Genomic DNA, 14,057 nt, shown 5'->3' on the forward strand with positions numbered 1-14,057 from the left:
TGGGAAAAAAATTAGCATCTTCATTTTCTTTAACCTCTAACTAGAATTTAGCTTTCCCTTCAATTATTAGTGATGGCTATCACAGTATTAGCAGCAACAGTGATTTTGCTGCTAATAGAAATCAGAAATATTTTCATTGTTGCTGCTAATATCTTAAAATATTATTTATACTTTTTACTACTTTAAAATTTTGGTGATTATGAGTCCTGCCAATATATCTTATATTTTAATGTGTTTAAAAAGAAGATATATTTTTATATCATAGGTTTCTTTAAAGATTTGTTAATTTATTTTTAGAGAAAGAGTGCACAAGCTTACGGGGAAAGGGACTCCCTGCTGAGCACAGAGTCCAAGTCAGGCTCCATCTCAAGACCCTGAGATCATGATCTGAGCTGAAACCAAGAGTTAGATGTTCAACTGACTGAGGTAACCAGGCCTCTCTCTGTACCACAGTTTTTAAACATTTTGATAAATATATTTCAATATATTTGCTTCCTTTATAATATTATGTAGTTTATTTTGTCTTTAACAGCATTATTGTGAGAAATGCTCTATAGGCTTCACCAGACTCTCAGAATCTGTAACAAAAAATGATTCAAATTCCTATGACCTAGAAGCACAGTATAAGAAATGAGAATGATAATAGTAATAATCGAAAAGGCTTATGGTGCTATGACATGCTAGACATTGTTTTAAGCATATTACTTAAATTAACTCCATTAATTTTCAGAACAACCCAATTTGGGAAGTAATCTGTCTATTTTTATTTTACAAGCTAAGAAAGTGAAGCACAGCGAGGCTAATTTGCCCAAGTTCCCACTATGAAGCCAGTTATGTAACCAGACTGTGACCTCAGCAGTGCACTTCAGGATCTGTGTGCTTACCTACCTGGGTAAGATGGATGTCAGAAAAATTTATCCACATACATTTGGTAATAATTTAAAGTTAATTACTCAATCACCCTGACTTCACAGCCTGACCTGAGAAATATGATTCCATATATGCACCTCTATCAACTCTCTTTATGGAAGTGTAGGGGTAAGATAGATATATAAAGGAGCTAACCAAGGACTCATAGACTCTCCATTTCTGAATATAGTTGATATCTTCTTACTTACACTGATCCCCACTTATTCATAAATTCATTCATTCCCCAAATATTTTGAGCCCATAGTATAATGGGTACTTTCCCAGGCACTGGGGATGTAACAGTGAATCTGAAAGATGATGTTCCTGCCTCTCTGGACCTTACACTTTGGTGAAGAAAGTGAGAAACAAAACATCCCATAGAAACAAGGATCATTTCATAGAGACACAAGTGCTAAGAAGACCATAAAACAGGATAACAGAATAGAGGTACACAGGTAAGAGTGGGAGATGCAACTTAGGCTAGATGGTTGAGCTTGATTGCAGGATGGCACTGGGCCAAGACAGCTGTGATTTGGAGGAGGCAAGCTATGTGGAGATCTGAGAGATAGAGAGCACACCTTCAGAAAGTATCTGGCTATGTGAAGTCAATTGTTGAGACAGTCATGGAGCAGAAGAAATGGTTGGTGAGAATGAGCCACCTTTATTCCATTTTGAGTCTATTTTTGTGTATGGTATAAGAGAGCAATCCAGTTTCATTCTTTTGTATGTTGCTGTCTAGTTTTCCCAACACCAGTTATTGAAGAGAATTTTTCCCCATTGGATATTCTTGCTTTCTCTGTCATGGATTAATTGACCATGTAAGTGTGGCTATTCTATTCTATTCTTCTATTCTATTCTATTCTATTCTATTCTATTCTATTCTATTCTATTCTATTCTATTCTTCTATCCTATTCTATTCTATTCTGTTCTTCTATTCATCTATGTGTCCATTTTTGGTGACAGATGGTAGCTACACTTGTGGTAAGCGTAGCATAATGTGTAAACTTGCCCAATCACTATATTGTGCACCTGAAACTAATGTGACATTGTGTGTAAACTTTACTCAAAAAGTTAAAAATTAAAAATAAAACCGGTATTGGTGTTAGAGCTCAACCAAGGAGCTTTAAAATTAGCATAAAGAATTCCCTATGCTGGGGTTCCTGGGTGGCTCAGTTGGTTAAACCTGCCTTTGGCTCAGGTCATGATCCTGGGGTCCTGGGTTCAAACTCCATGTTGTGTTCCCAGTTCAGTGGGGAGCCTGCTTCTCTCTGTCTTCCTGCAGCATTCCCTGCTTATGCTTTCTCTCTCTCTCTCTCTCTGTCAAATAAATATATAAATAAAATCTTTAAAAACAGAATTCCCTGTGCCATGTTGTTAAAATTGAAAATATAAAATATAAAAGATAGTTGAGTAAGATATCTTTTTTGTTAAATTAAGCAAACTGAAGTCTTTTATGGTAAAAAAAAAGAGAGAGAGAGAGAGAGAGAGAGAGAAAAGGAAAGGAAAGAAGGAAAGGAAAGGAAAAGAAAAGGAAAGGAAGTTAAAAGGAAAGAATAGGCCCCTTTCTGGGGAAGATATCTCTCAATGGATAAGCAGAAGAATTTGCTTTGAACCTTCCTCCTCATCGTTTCTCAGCAGGAATTTCTCACCACCAGAGCCAGCACTTATGAATTCCTGGCGTTCAGAGTGCCCTTGGTGAGAGTCAAGTCACATTTCTCTCCATTAGCTCCTTGCCTTAACCACTGACCCTTTCCCACCAGAATGAATATGCATGTAAATGTTTTCAAGTTGCTCTGCACACCCCCAACTCACCCCACCCCCAGGGACTGAGATAGAAAATACCGGGAAGGAAACTGATTCCGTCAGTTATAGAATACTGACAACATACTGTCACCCTAAATAGGCAGACTCATCTCCAGAAAAGTGAGTCTGTCCACAGTTTCGGGTTTCAGTTCTGTTATATTGTCTCACCACTGACCAATTTTAAGCTGACAGAGAGTGGATTGGCTTTAGTGAGCACTTCTACTGTAAATCTAAGAAAATCAAAGTAAAAAGTACACGGGGAAAAAAGATTCCAGTGCGACACCGAGGAAGTAAATAAAACCAGGATGGCAGGGGCATGGGCTTGAACTCACAAACTCATTAGCTTGCTTTCAACTCTGTGGAAAGTCTGCAGGTATTGAGTGAAGAGGTGCAAAGCAGCTTCTCAGGGGAACACATTTTCCTGAATGGGTTCACGCCTTTCCTGGGAGTGCCCTGAATGAGCTGGCTGTGGAGGCACAGACTGTCTGTGGTTCTTAAAAGCCTCAAGGCAGTTTTTGAAAGGGAAGGGAGTTCTACCCTGAGTCTTAAGCTAATGTGAACTGAACTAACAGAACATTTTCTGCCTTTCTAACACTCAATTTCACTTCATGAAATTTGTCTTTATGAAATGGTTGTGCAAGACCCAAGCCAATTTTATGCCTGGAGGTGTAGCCTTTTGGAGTCTAACATTCCTGGCCATTTCCTCCAGCTCCAGAATCACATAGGACACTTAAAATGTGGGAAAGACTGTAATGAAATTCCCCCTTCTCCCACCTGCTTCTCAGACTGCCTCTTGACTGCTGCTTGAAATTCTTTGGAGGGCGAGGTTGGAGTGGTAGACAGGTTTAGTTATAATTAGAAGTGAAGCTTAATATACAAAAATTACTGGAGGGAGAACACCAAGTTACATGATGTCAGTGAACTACATATACACATTTTTTTTTTTTTTTTTTTTTTTTTTTAATGAGGAGGAGGCTTTCAGGGAGGAGAGGGAAGAAAGGACAGAATGACTCAAATAGTTCAATAGACTCTACTAAGAAGAGTAGCTGGGGACATTGGATAGGAACAAAGAATTCCAGAGAAGCACTCAGAATACACAATCTACCCATTTCAGGATTTAGTTTTTAAAGTCCCTTCGAGCTACTTGGTCCCTTTCCTATTCATTTTTGAGTGGTCAAATCCCCCCTCAATGATGTCAACCAGTCTTGATCTTCTTAGAAAAGTTTAAAAATATATTTATATATGACTAAGTCTAAGACCACTGGTTCAGTGATACTGAGCTTGATGCTCTCACCTAAGAATACCTAAGAAATGCTTGTTTATTGATGAAGACCAAGGAAAATATTTGAATATAGATGTTGAAATTGTTAGAAACTGTTTCGGAGTTAAATATTTATAAGCAGCCATACTATGCTTCAAGTAGCATACCTATGCCCAGGTGATATTTTGATTATATTTTGTACTGCATTAATTCACTTGGGTAATAAATGTATACATATCACATCATTGATAAAAAAGATATTCAAACTTTCTGAGCTTTAAGTGAACTTAATGAGTATCTGGCTAAGTAAAGTCCAGATACTGGAGATTCTTTAGATAACTGATCAAATGCATTTCTTTTTTTTCCCAAAGTTTTTATTTATTTACTCATGAGAGAAACACACACACACACAGAGGCAGAGACACAGGCAGAGGGTGAAGCAGGCTCCATGCAGGGAGCCCGATGTGGGACTCGATCCAGGGTCTCCAGGATCACACCCTGAGCCAAAGGCAGAGGCTAAACCACTGAGCCACCCAGGGATCCTCTGATAAGGTACATTTCTTTCAGATTATCTGTTCTCAGCATGGTGCCTCATCTGGTGGCCTGATTAGATTCTCATCTTCTACCTTACTGGCTGTGCCAGTCCAGAACTCCTTGGTCCTGTCTTTTCAGTTCTCTGAAATTAACAAAGCAGCCTCTCTTTCTTTTCTGTCTTATATTTGTATTGACAAAAAATAATTACCATCCTAATTTCCTTCCCATTTTCCCACTGTATTTCAGAAAATAGAAAGATCAGTAGCATTGAATAACTTCCTGTTGAACTAGAAATAGATGCTTTCCTAAGGAAAAGGAAAGCCACAAGATATGGAGTTGCCAGTCTACACTAAGATCCTGAACAAAAATTGTTATCTGGTACATAACCATTTTTTACTGTTGCAAGTGGATCTTTCATCCAGTATAGAACCACAAATCATTGTTAAACTGACCGAAATGCCAACACCTTTTGAAGGAGTCCATCAAAAACATAAACGTTCAAGTGGTCACTGATGAAACTTTAAATATCTACAGCCAGAGAAGGAAGTTTTAAAAATACACCAGTACTTCATGTAGGGAGCAAAGAGACCCTGGGTGGCCCAGTGGTTGAGCATCTGCCTGCCACTCAGGGTGTGATCCTGGGATCTGGGATCGAGTCCCGCATTGGGCTCCCTGCAAGGAACCTGCTTCTCTGCCTGCCTATGTCTCTGTCTCTCTCTCTATCTCTGTTTCTCATGAAACAGAGACCCCTAGGTGGCTCAGCGAAAATGAAGAGAATATTCAAACATGCAAGAGAATGCCAGTAAGGGATGATTAGAAGAGGAACAATACAATACAAAAAATAGTAATTGGTGAGTCTGTGTTAAAATAATGAAGTTTAGAAGAGCAAATCTAAGATGGTCTAGCATGGTACATGATAAGAAAACAGAGATCTTGAGTGAGTTTCACCTGTTTTTTGAAGGCACAGAGGGAAATGGAAAAGCTAATTAGAATGCTTGCTAATTAACAACCATAGAATGAAAGGCTGGAAAAGACCTTGAAGATATTTATCCCAATATTCTTACTTTATGGATAAGGAAATGGAGGTCTTGGGAGTGTCAATGACTTACTGAAGTCACACAGAAACTTTATGACAGACCCCAAATAAGAATCTGGTCCCCAAATTACAGCCCAAGTTCCTTACTGAATATATCCCTGCATTTCTACTTGTCCTTTCCCTTCACCGTCTGGCCATGAATTTCCCACCAAGCACTTCTTTAATAGCATTCCATTTTTGGTATACAATGTTTTCATTTCAATTCATCATGGCATTTTCTAATTTTCCCTGTTATTTCTTTCTTGGACTCACTTATTTGGGAGGTTTAATTAAAAATTATTTGTGAATTTCCCTAATTTCCTTTGTTATTGACTTCTAGTTTAATTTAATTTTGGCCTGAGAACATTCTTTGTACAAATTCAGTTGTTTTAAATGTATTGAGACTTGCCTTTTTAAAAAATTTATTGCCAACATTTTTCTTTTCTTTTTTCTTTCTTTTCTTTTTCCTTTCCTTTCCTTTCCTTTCTTTTCCTTTCCTTTCCTTTCCTTTCTTTCCTTTCTTTATTTAGTTGAGAGAGAGACAGAGAGAGCTCACAGGGCTCACAGAGGGAGAGTAAGAGAGAGAAGAAGCAGACTCCCTGCTGAGTGGACAGCCTGATGCCCAGCTCCATCCCAGGACCCTGAGACCAGGACCAGAGCAGAGGGCAGATGCTTAAATGGACCGAGCCACCCAGGCACCCTGAGACTTGTTTTTTGAACTATACTAGAGAATGTTCCATGTGCACTGGAGATAAATGTATATTATGCTGTCCTTGGGTCGAGTGCTATACATATGTCTTCTTTCATCTATATGTTCTATAGTCTTATTCAAGTCTTTCATTTCCTTGTTGATCTTTTGCCTAGTTTTATTATCCATTATTTAAACTGAGTATTGAAATATTCAACTATTATTAATAAATTATCTCTTTTTCCTAGATAGTCTTCCAGATTTGACTTTATATATTTTGGGGTTCAGTTGTTAGGAGAATATATGTTAACAATTACTATATAATCCTCATGGAATCAACTTATCATCATTATGCAGTTTCTCTGTTATCTCTTGTAATATGTTTTTTTGTTTTAAAATATATTTTGTCTGATATTAGTAAAACCACTCCAACTCTCTTTTGAAATATATTTTTCTATCCTTTACTTTCAATCTGTTTGCCTCTTTGAATCTCAATTGTGTGTCCTATAGCCAGTTGGATTGATTAAATCTGTAATCCTAGCTGAACAGAATATCTTGGTCAGAATGAAGGAATGAGATGAGTTTGTATGAGAGTCAGCAAGTTTAACCAATGTCTCATTTCCTTATAAACCCATGGCTCTAACAACATTGACAGGGCAATGTACTGGTTACCATGGATAGTTACCTAATAAGCTATAAAAACTATTAATAAACTATTAATAAACTATAACTTCCTTGAAGATAAAGTTTCTTATTCATTTCTAAAAACCATAATCCCTAGCATAGATGTAGTAGATCCATAGGCTGTCTACCCAAATCCCTTCTCCCCTTCTACCTTGCCCAGAGACACTCAATTGTGCTAAGTATTCTAATGCTATCTGCTTGTAGAAACATTGAGCCTCTCTCTAGACCTGGGGTAAGCCAATAGTGGTATTTTCAATCCCTTTGTAAATAATAAATTAGGAATGAGCATGTGACATAATCCTGACTTACAAAAATTTGTTTTTTCTAATCCAGTCTAATAAACCATGCCTTTTAAAAAAAACAAAACAAAACAAAAACATGCCTTTTAATTGGATGGTTTGACCCATTTACATTTATTGTTGTTATTTATATAATTGGTAATATGTCTGCTATTTCCCTTTTTTTCTGTTTTATTTTCAGCCTTTTGTTTCTCTTCTATTATTTTATATTAAGGGACTATTTTCCACTGAAACATTTTAAGATCTTTATTCTTTAAATCAAATTAAAAAAATTATTTTCCTTGGGGCTCCTTTAGAATTTACATTCTCTTTACTTACCAAAATCTACTTAAATTTATACCAATTTTAATTTCAATGAACATAGAAATTTTGCTTTTATAAAGCTCCATTTTCTTCTACACTTTTGTGTTGTTATTGTTACACATATTATGCCTACTTATGTTACAAATCAACAATACATTCCTAATTATTACCTTATGTAATCTTATTTCTATTTTTAAAAAGCTGATTGAAGGGACACCTGGTTGGCTCAGTGAGTTAAGCACCTGCCTTCTGCTCAGGTCATGATCCTGGGGCCCCAGTATTGAGCCCTGCTTCTGGCTCCCTACACAGCAAGGATTCGGCTTCTTCCTCTCCCTCTGCTCCTCCCCCACTCCCCAGACCCACTTGTGCTCTTTCTTTCTCTGTGAAATAAATAAATAAAATCTTTGAAAAAAGAAAAGGTGATTAAAGAAAAGAGAACAAGTATATATTTATAGGCTTCGTTATATTAATCTTATTTACCATCTCTGACTTTCTTCATTTATTTTTGTGGATTCAAGTTACCACCTGGTGTCATTTTCTTACTCAATACAGTTTTATTCTTAACACCCCTTATTTAGTTACTGTTAACTATATTATATTTCTATATATTACAGGCTGCAAAACACAATTATGTACACATTGTATCATAAAATTAAATTTTAAATCAGTTAAGATTAGACATAAGATGAAATATGCCATTATATTTTCTTTTATAGTTGCCTACATAATTATCTCTTCCAGAACTTTTTGTTCTTTCATGTGGATTTGAATTATTACTTAGTAGCAATTGATTTCAGCCTGTGAACTTTTTTTTAAAATTTAAATTCAATTAGCCAACATGTAGTACATCATTCGTTTCAGATACAGCATTCAATAATTCATCAATTGTGTATAACACCCAGTGCTCATCACATTATGTTCTCTCCTTAATGTCCATCACCCAATTATCCCACCTGTAAATTTCTATATAGCATTTCTTGTAAGCCAGATTTGCTAGCAAATTGCTGAAGTTTTTTCAGATTTTTTTCTCCTTTTAATCTGAGAGTGTCTTTATTTTGCCTTTGCTTTTATAAAATAGTTTTACTCAATGTAAGATTCTTGGTTAGGATTTTTTTTTTTTTTTTTAACTTTCAGCACTTTGTATATGTCATCCCACTGCCTTTCTGTCCTCCATTGTTTCTGGCTAGATATCAGCTATAATTGTTGTTCTCTTCTACATTATGAGTTGTTTTCATCTAAGATTTTCTTTTTATCCCTATATTTCAACATTTTACTAGGTTTGGATGTTTCTAGGTATGGATCTCTGTATTTATACTACTCAGAGTTGACAGGGCTTCTTGGATGTGTGGAATGTTTCATTTTGTTGTATCAAATTTGAGAAATCAAAAAAAATTTTTAAGTCATTATTTCTTTGAGTATCTTTTCTGTCCCTCTCTATTTATCCTTTTCTGATATTCTCATTATGTATCTGTCAGTGTTCTCAATAGTGTCCCAAATTTGTCTGAGACCTTATTTTCTTCATTCTTTGATCTCTCTGTTATTAAGTTTGTATCATCTCTGTTTGTCCTATTTTTAAGTTTACTGGTTGTTTCTTTTGGTGTCTCAAATTTACTGTTGATCCCTTCTAGTAAAATTTTCATTTTGGTTATCATACTTTTAAACTCCAGAATTTCCACTTGATCTCTTTTATAATTTATTTTTTAAAAGGTTTTTATTTATTTATTTGAGACAGAGAAAGAGTGAGAGACAGAGCATGAGTGGAGGGGGAGAGGGAGGGAGAAGGACAGAGGGAGAAGCTGAGGGAGTCAGGACCTTGGGATCATGACCTGAGCCAAAGGCAGACACCTAACCAATTGAGCCACCCAGGTGCCCCTATAATTTCTTTTTCTTTTTCTTTCTTTCTTTCTTTCTTTCTTTCTTTCTTTCTTTCTTTCTTTCTTTCTTTATTTTTGGTACAGATACTTTATTGATGGTACATGACAAGGTAGGGCTCCCCAAGCCCTTCCCCTTCCTTGGGGTCTAGGATGTAAATTGGAGGTCAGGAGATTCTCAGTGTGTTGGGGGATTAAATTGGGGCAGGGACTCCACAGCAGCTGAGGGCCTCTCTCTTCCTCTTGTTCTTGCTGGGGCTGGTGGTCCAGGAGGCTCTTACTCCTTGGAGGCCATGTGGACCATGAGGTCTACCACCCGGTTGCTGTAGCCAAACTCATTGTCATACCAGGAAATGAGCTTGATGAAGTGGTCATTGAGGGCAATGCCAGCCCCGGTGTCGAAGGTGGGTGTTACTGTTGAAGTCACAGGAGACAACCTGGTCCTCAGTGTAGCCCAGGATGCCCTTGAGGGGGCTTTCCGATGCCTGCTTCACTACCTTCTTGATGTCGTCATATTTGGCAGCTTTCTCCAAGCAGCAAGTCAGATCCACAACTGACACATTGGGGGTGGGGACATGGAAGTGAGCTTCATGGAAGTGGCCATGCCAGTGAGCTTCCTGTTCAGCTCAGGGATGACCTTGCCCACATCCTTGGCAGTGCCAGTGGAAGCAGGGATGAGGTTCTGGGCAGCCCCTCGGCAGTCACGCCACAGCTTCCCAGAGGGGCTGTCCACAGTCTTCTGGGTGGCAGTGATGGCATGGACGGTGGTCATGAGGCCCTCCACAATGCCGAAGTGGTCATGGATGACTTTGGCTAAAGGAGCCAAGCAGTTGGTGGTGCAGGAGGCATTGCTGACAATCTTGAGGGCGTTGCCATACTTCTCATGGTTCACACCCATCACAAACATGGGGGCATCAGCAGAAGGAGCAGAGATGATGACCCTCTTGGCCCCGCCCTTCAAGTGAGCCCCAGCCTTCTCCATGGTAGTGAAGACCCCAGTGGACTCCACAACATACTCAGTACCAGCATCACCCCATTGATGTTGGCGGGATCTCGCTCCTGGAAGATGGAGATGGACTTCCCATTGATGACAAGTTGCCCGTTCTCAGCCTTGACTGTGCGGTGGAATTTGCCGTGGGTTGAATCATACTGGAACATGTACACCATGTAGTTGAGATCAATGAAGGGGTCATTGATGGCGACAATATCCACTTTGCCAGAGTTAAAAGCAGCCCTAGTGACCAGGTGCCCAATACGGCCAAATCCGTTCACTCCGACCTTCACCATCGCGTCTCCGGACGTGGCTGGCACTGCACCAGAAGATGCACTGTCTGTCAAACGGGGAGGAGCAGAGAGCCACCCCTATAATTTCTATCTTTTTTCCTCTGATGAGATGTTATTATCCTATCTTAATTTAGTTCTTTAGAAATGACTTCCTTTAGTTTTTAAAAATATTTATGATGGCAACTTTGAAGTTATCATCTTCTAAGTCTACCACTTGGGCTCATTTAAAAGTTTCTTTTGCTTGCTTTATTTCCTATGCGTGGATCATAATTTTCTTTTTCTTTTTTTCTCATAATCTTTGGTTGTAAGCTGGTCATTTTAAGTAACAACTCTGGACACTGATGCCTCACTCCCATGCCCAGGGGCTTGATTTTTGTCATTGTTTGCTTGGGCATTTATTTGTTTAGTGACTTAGCTGCCATAACTCTTCAAAATCTATTTATCTCCACACTGGGGAACTTCTGATGTCCTGCCCCTACTTTTTTTTTTTTTTTTTTTTTAATCATTTAGCCTGGCTACCTAATGATAGCCCTTACTTCAGCATAAGCCATTTATAGGTTAAAAGTTGTGCTTAAACCTTCTTGGCCAATTAGATTTTTTAGTTTACATTTTTGCCCCTCCATTCAAGCTAGCTGAAATCTAGTAATTTAGATTTTTCCTCTCTAAATACTCCTGGAAGGACATGGCCTTGAATATGCACACAGTCTTTCAGACTTTCAGAGATGTGTATGACTATTTTTAAGAAAGCCTGGTTTCCTAGTTGTTGTCTGTGAATCAGAGTATCTTATTGTCAGGGTTTGGTCAGAGGTTATATTTATGCCCTTAATACCAATGATATGTCTGCCTTGTGTTGGTTGATTTGTGTGCAGCTTGATGGGAATGTTTTGAAGTCTGCCTCATGTCCTGGCTCTGATCAGTCCTAAGTGGGTGTAGCCTACTATATGTGTGCAATCTTTCTGAAACTCAGAGTTGATTATAATCCTAGGAGGACTCTTCTTGATTGTTTATTTCCCTGGTTCTTTCTGTCAGACTTCTGCTTGTTTCTACTGTTATGCAGTTATAATGTCCATTCAGTTGCTCTCCATTGTTTTTGACAATGCCCTGAGGCATGACATTCTCCACACACTATTACAAATATTGTCAGTCTCTTCAGGCAGAGCTGTGGAGTTTTGTGCCAATGGTATACCTCTCCCAGTGGGGAGCCTCTGCACTGATGAACCAGAGGGAGGGAGAACTCTTCCTTTTGAAGTGATACCCCTCTTCTACAAGAAGATACTGGAGGGAGACTGTAGCTTCTAGTCTTATCAGCTTGCCTTCTTGGTGTAGAACAACTGTTCTAAAGACGAAGAGATTGAGGGACAATGGGAGCCTCCAATTTTTTGCCCTGCTATGCTTGGAGTAGAGATTCTACTCAATGAGTGGGGGTTGTGAAGGGGAAGAGAACCCTGGCCCTCTCGGATTCACATGCCTGGAACAGAGCTTTTGCCACATGAGGTTAAGGGGATGAGAAATATAGCAGCCTACCCCTCTCAAGATAAAACCATAGCCCTAGACTGAGAGTTGTGGAAAGAGGGAGCTTCCATGCTTCCATCTTCTCTCTTGCATGTATTCGGGATAGAACTTCTGTAACACAGAGCTGAGGGGTGGGGACAGTAATAGAGTGGATCCTGGTTCAAATGCTACAGTCTCTTGCTCTTCTTACTAAGATGTCATGGATTGTTTTGTCTTGTTCTTGTTTTTTTCTTTTTTAAGATTTTATTTATTTATGCATGAGAGACACAGAGAGAAAGAGAGGTAGTGACACAGGCAGAGGGAGAAGCAGGCTCCATGCAGGGAGCCCGACGTGGGCTCAATCCCTGGTCTCCAGGATCACCCCCTGGGCTGAAGGCAGCGCTAAACCGCTGAGCCACTGGGGCTGCCCTTGTTCTTGTTTTTTTTTTTTTTTTTTTTTTAAACGAATGTTTCTCCATTTGCTGGATGCACTTAGGATAACTTCCAGAGACTTTAAATTATTACTATTATTAATTTATATTTATAGTTTTTTATTATTTTAAAAAATATTTTATGTATTTATTTGACAGAAAGAGAGAGAATACACTCAGAAGCAGGGGAGTGGCAGGCAGAGGGATAGGGAGAAGCAGGCTCCCTGCTGAGCAATGAGCCTGATGTGGGGGTTCCATCTCAGGATCTGGGATCATAAGCTGAGCTGAAGGCAGACATTTAACCAACTGAGCCACCCAGGTGTCCCATTTATTTACATTTTTAATAATTTTCCCTAGTTACATGCTTTTTTGTTGGGGAGAATCTGTTATGTCCCTTACTCCATCATCCTGGAAGTTGGTCCTTGTCTTTTATTTTTTTAATTGAATAAATGTATTCTTAACCCTTTATAATTAAAATAATACTCATGGGTAAGTGATTTCTCTGTGCCTCTTTTGAATGGCAATTTTGTTTACTTGTGCAAGATAACCTATGTTATCTAGGAAAAAACCACACTGATCAAATATGTACCAGTCTAAAAGTGATGGAGTAGCAATAAAGAAATATTAAATTTCTTAGAATTGTGAGTTTCTCCGATATTTGAATTAATGCTTTCCTCTGTAGCCCTTGGCAAATCACATAATATATTGGGTGTCTTATTCATCCAAGTGTGGATGATAATATTAAACTATTCAGAATGTAATTACAAAGACAAACTAATGGGGGGATGGTGGTTAATGTAAAGTTGTTGAAAAATGATGGAATCCGATCAGATGGACTTAGATTCAAAACCTGGACTCTGTCACTTATTAACAAGTTACTAATTCTTTTTAGCTCTCAGTTTGCTTATATGTAAAATGAGAGTAATACAAACTATCTCAATCAATTATTGGTATAAAATAAAATAATTTATTACAAGTGCCTAGTACATTGTTTTCTACAGAGTAAAATATAGGTTGTAAATTATTATTATTTTATTATTAGGTATTGTTAATACTAATATTAATAATAAAAGTTATTTAGGTAATCATACAAATACCACAATTCTATTAATTAGGATGTTTTAGTTACAAGTAACAGAAAAATCAGCTCAAAAGTTTTTTTCTTAGGGCAGCCCCGGTGGCTCAGCGGTTTAGTGCTGCCTACAGCCCAAGGTGTAATCCTGGAGACCTGGAATCGAGTCCCACATCAGGCTCCCTGCATGGAGCCTGCTTCTCCCTCTGCCTGTGTCTCTGCTTCTCTCTCTCCTTTCTGTGTATTTTCATGAATAAATAAATAAAATCTTTTTTTAAAAAGTTTCTTTCTTACAAGAAGTCTACAGGGAGGGGAATTTCAGGGTTGGTTAAGTTAATGGCTCAAAGGTGT

The 14,057-nt window shown here is 38.2% G+C and overlaps 1 long non-coding RNA gene and 1 pseudogene across 1 annotated transcript; one reads left to right on the plus strand and one right to left on the minus strand.

Annotated features, from left to right (window-relative positions):
• Positions 1-773: 773 nt before the first annotated feature.
• Positions 774-6,328, plus strand: LOC144315209 (uncharacterized). Its single transcript, XR_013380966.1, has 3 exons — positions 774-892; positions 5,252-5,359; positions 6,114-6,328. It is a non-coding gene; the product is annotated as an uncharacterized LOC144315209 (long non-coding RNA).
• A 3,193-nt stretch (positions 6,329-9,521) lies between these two features.
• On the minus strand, positions 9,522-10,720 carry LOC144315210 (glyceraldehyde-3-phosphate dehydrogenase pseudogene; annotated as a pseudogene).
• Between the last annotated feature and the right edge of the window lie 3,337 nt (positions 10,721-14,057).

The sequence above is a fragment of the Canis aureus genome, chromosome 6 (assembly GCF_053574225.1).
Source record: "Canis aureus isolate CA01 chromosome 6, VMU_Caureus_v.1.0, whole genome shotgun sequence".
Classification (NCBI taxonomy): domain Eukaryota; kingdom Metazoa; phylum Chordata; class Mammalia; order Carnivora; family Canidae; genus Canis; species Canis aureus.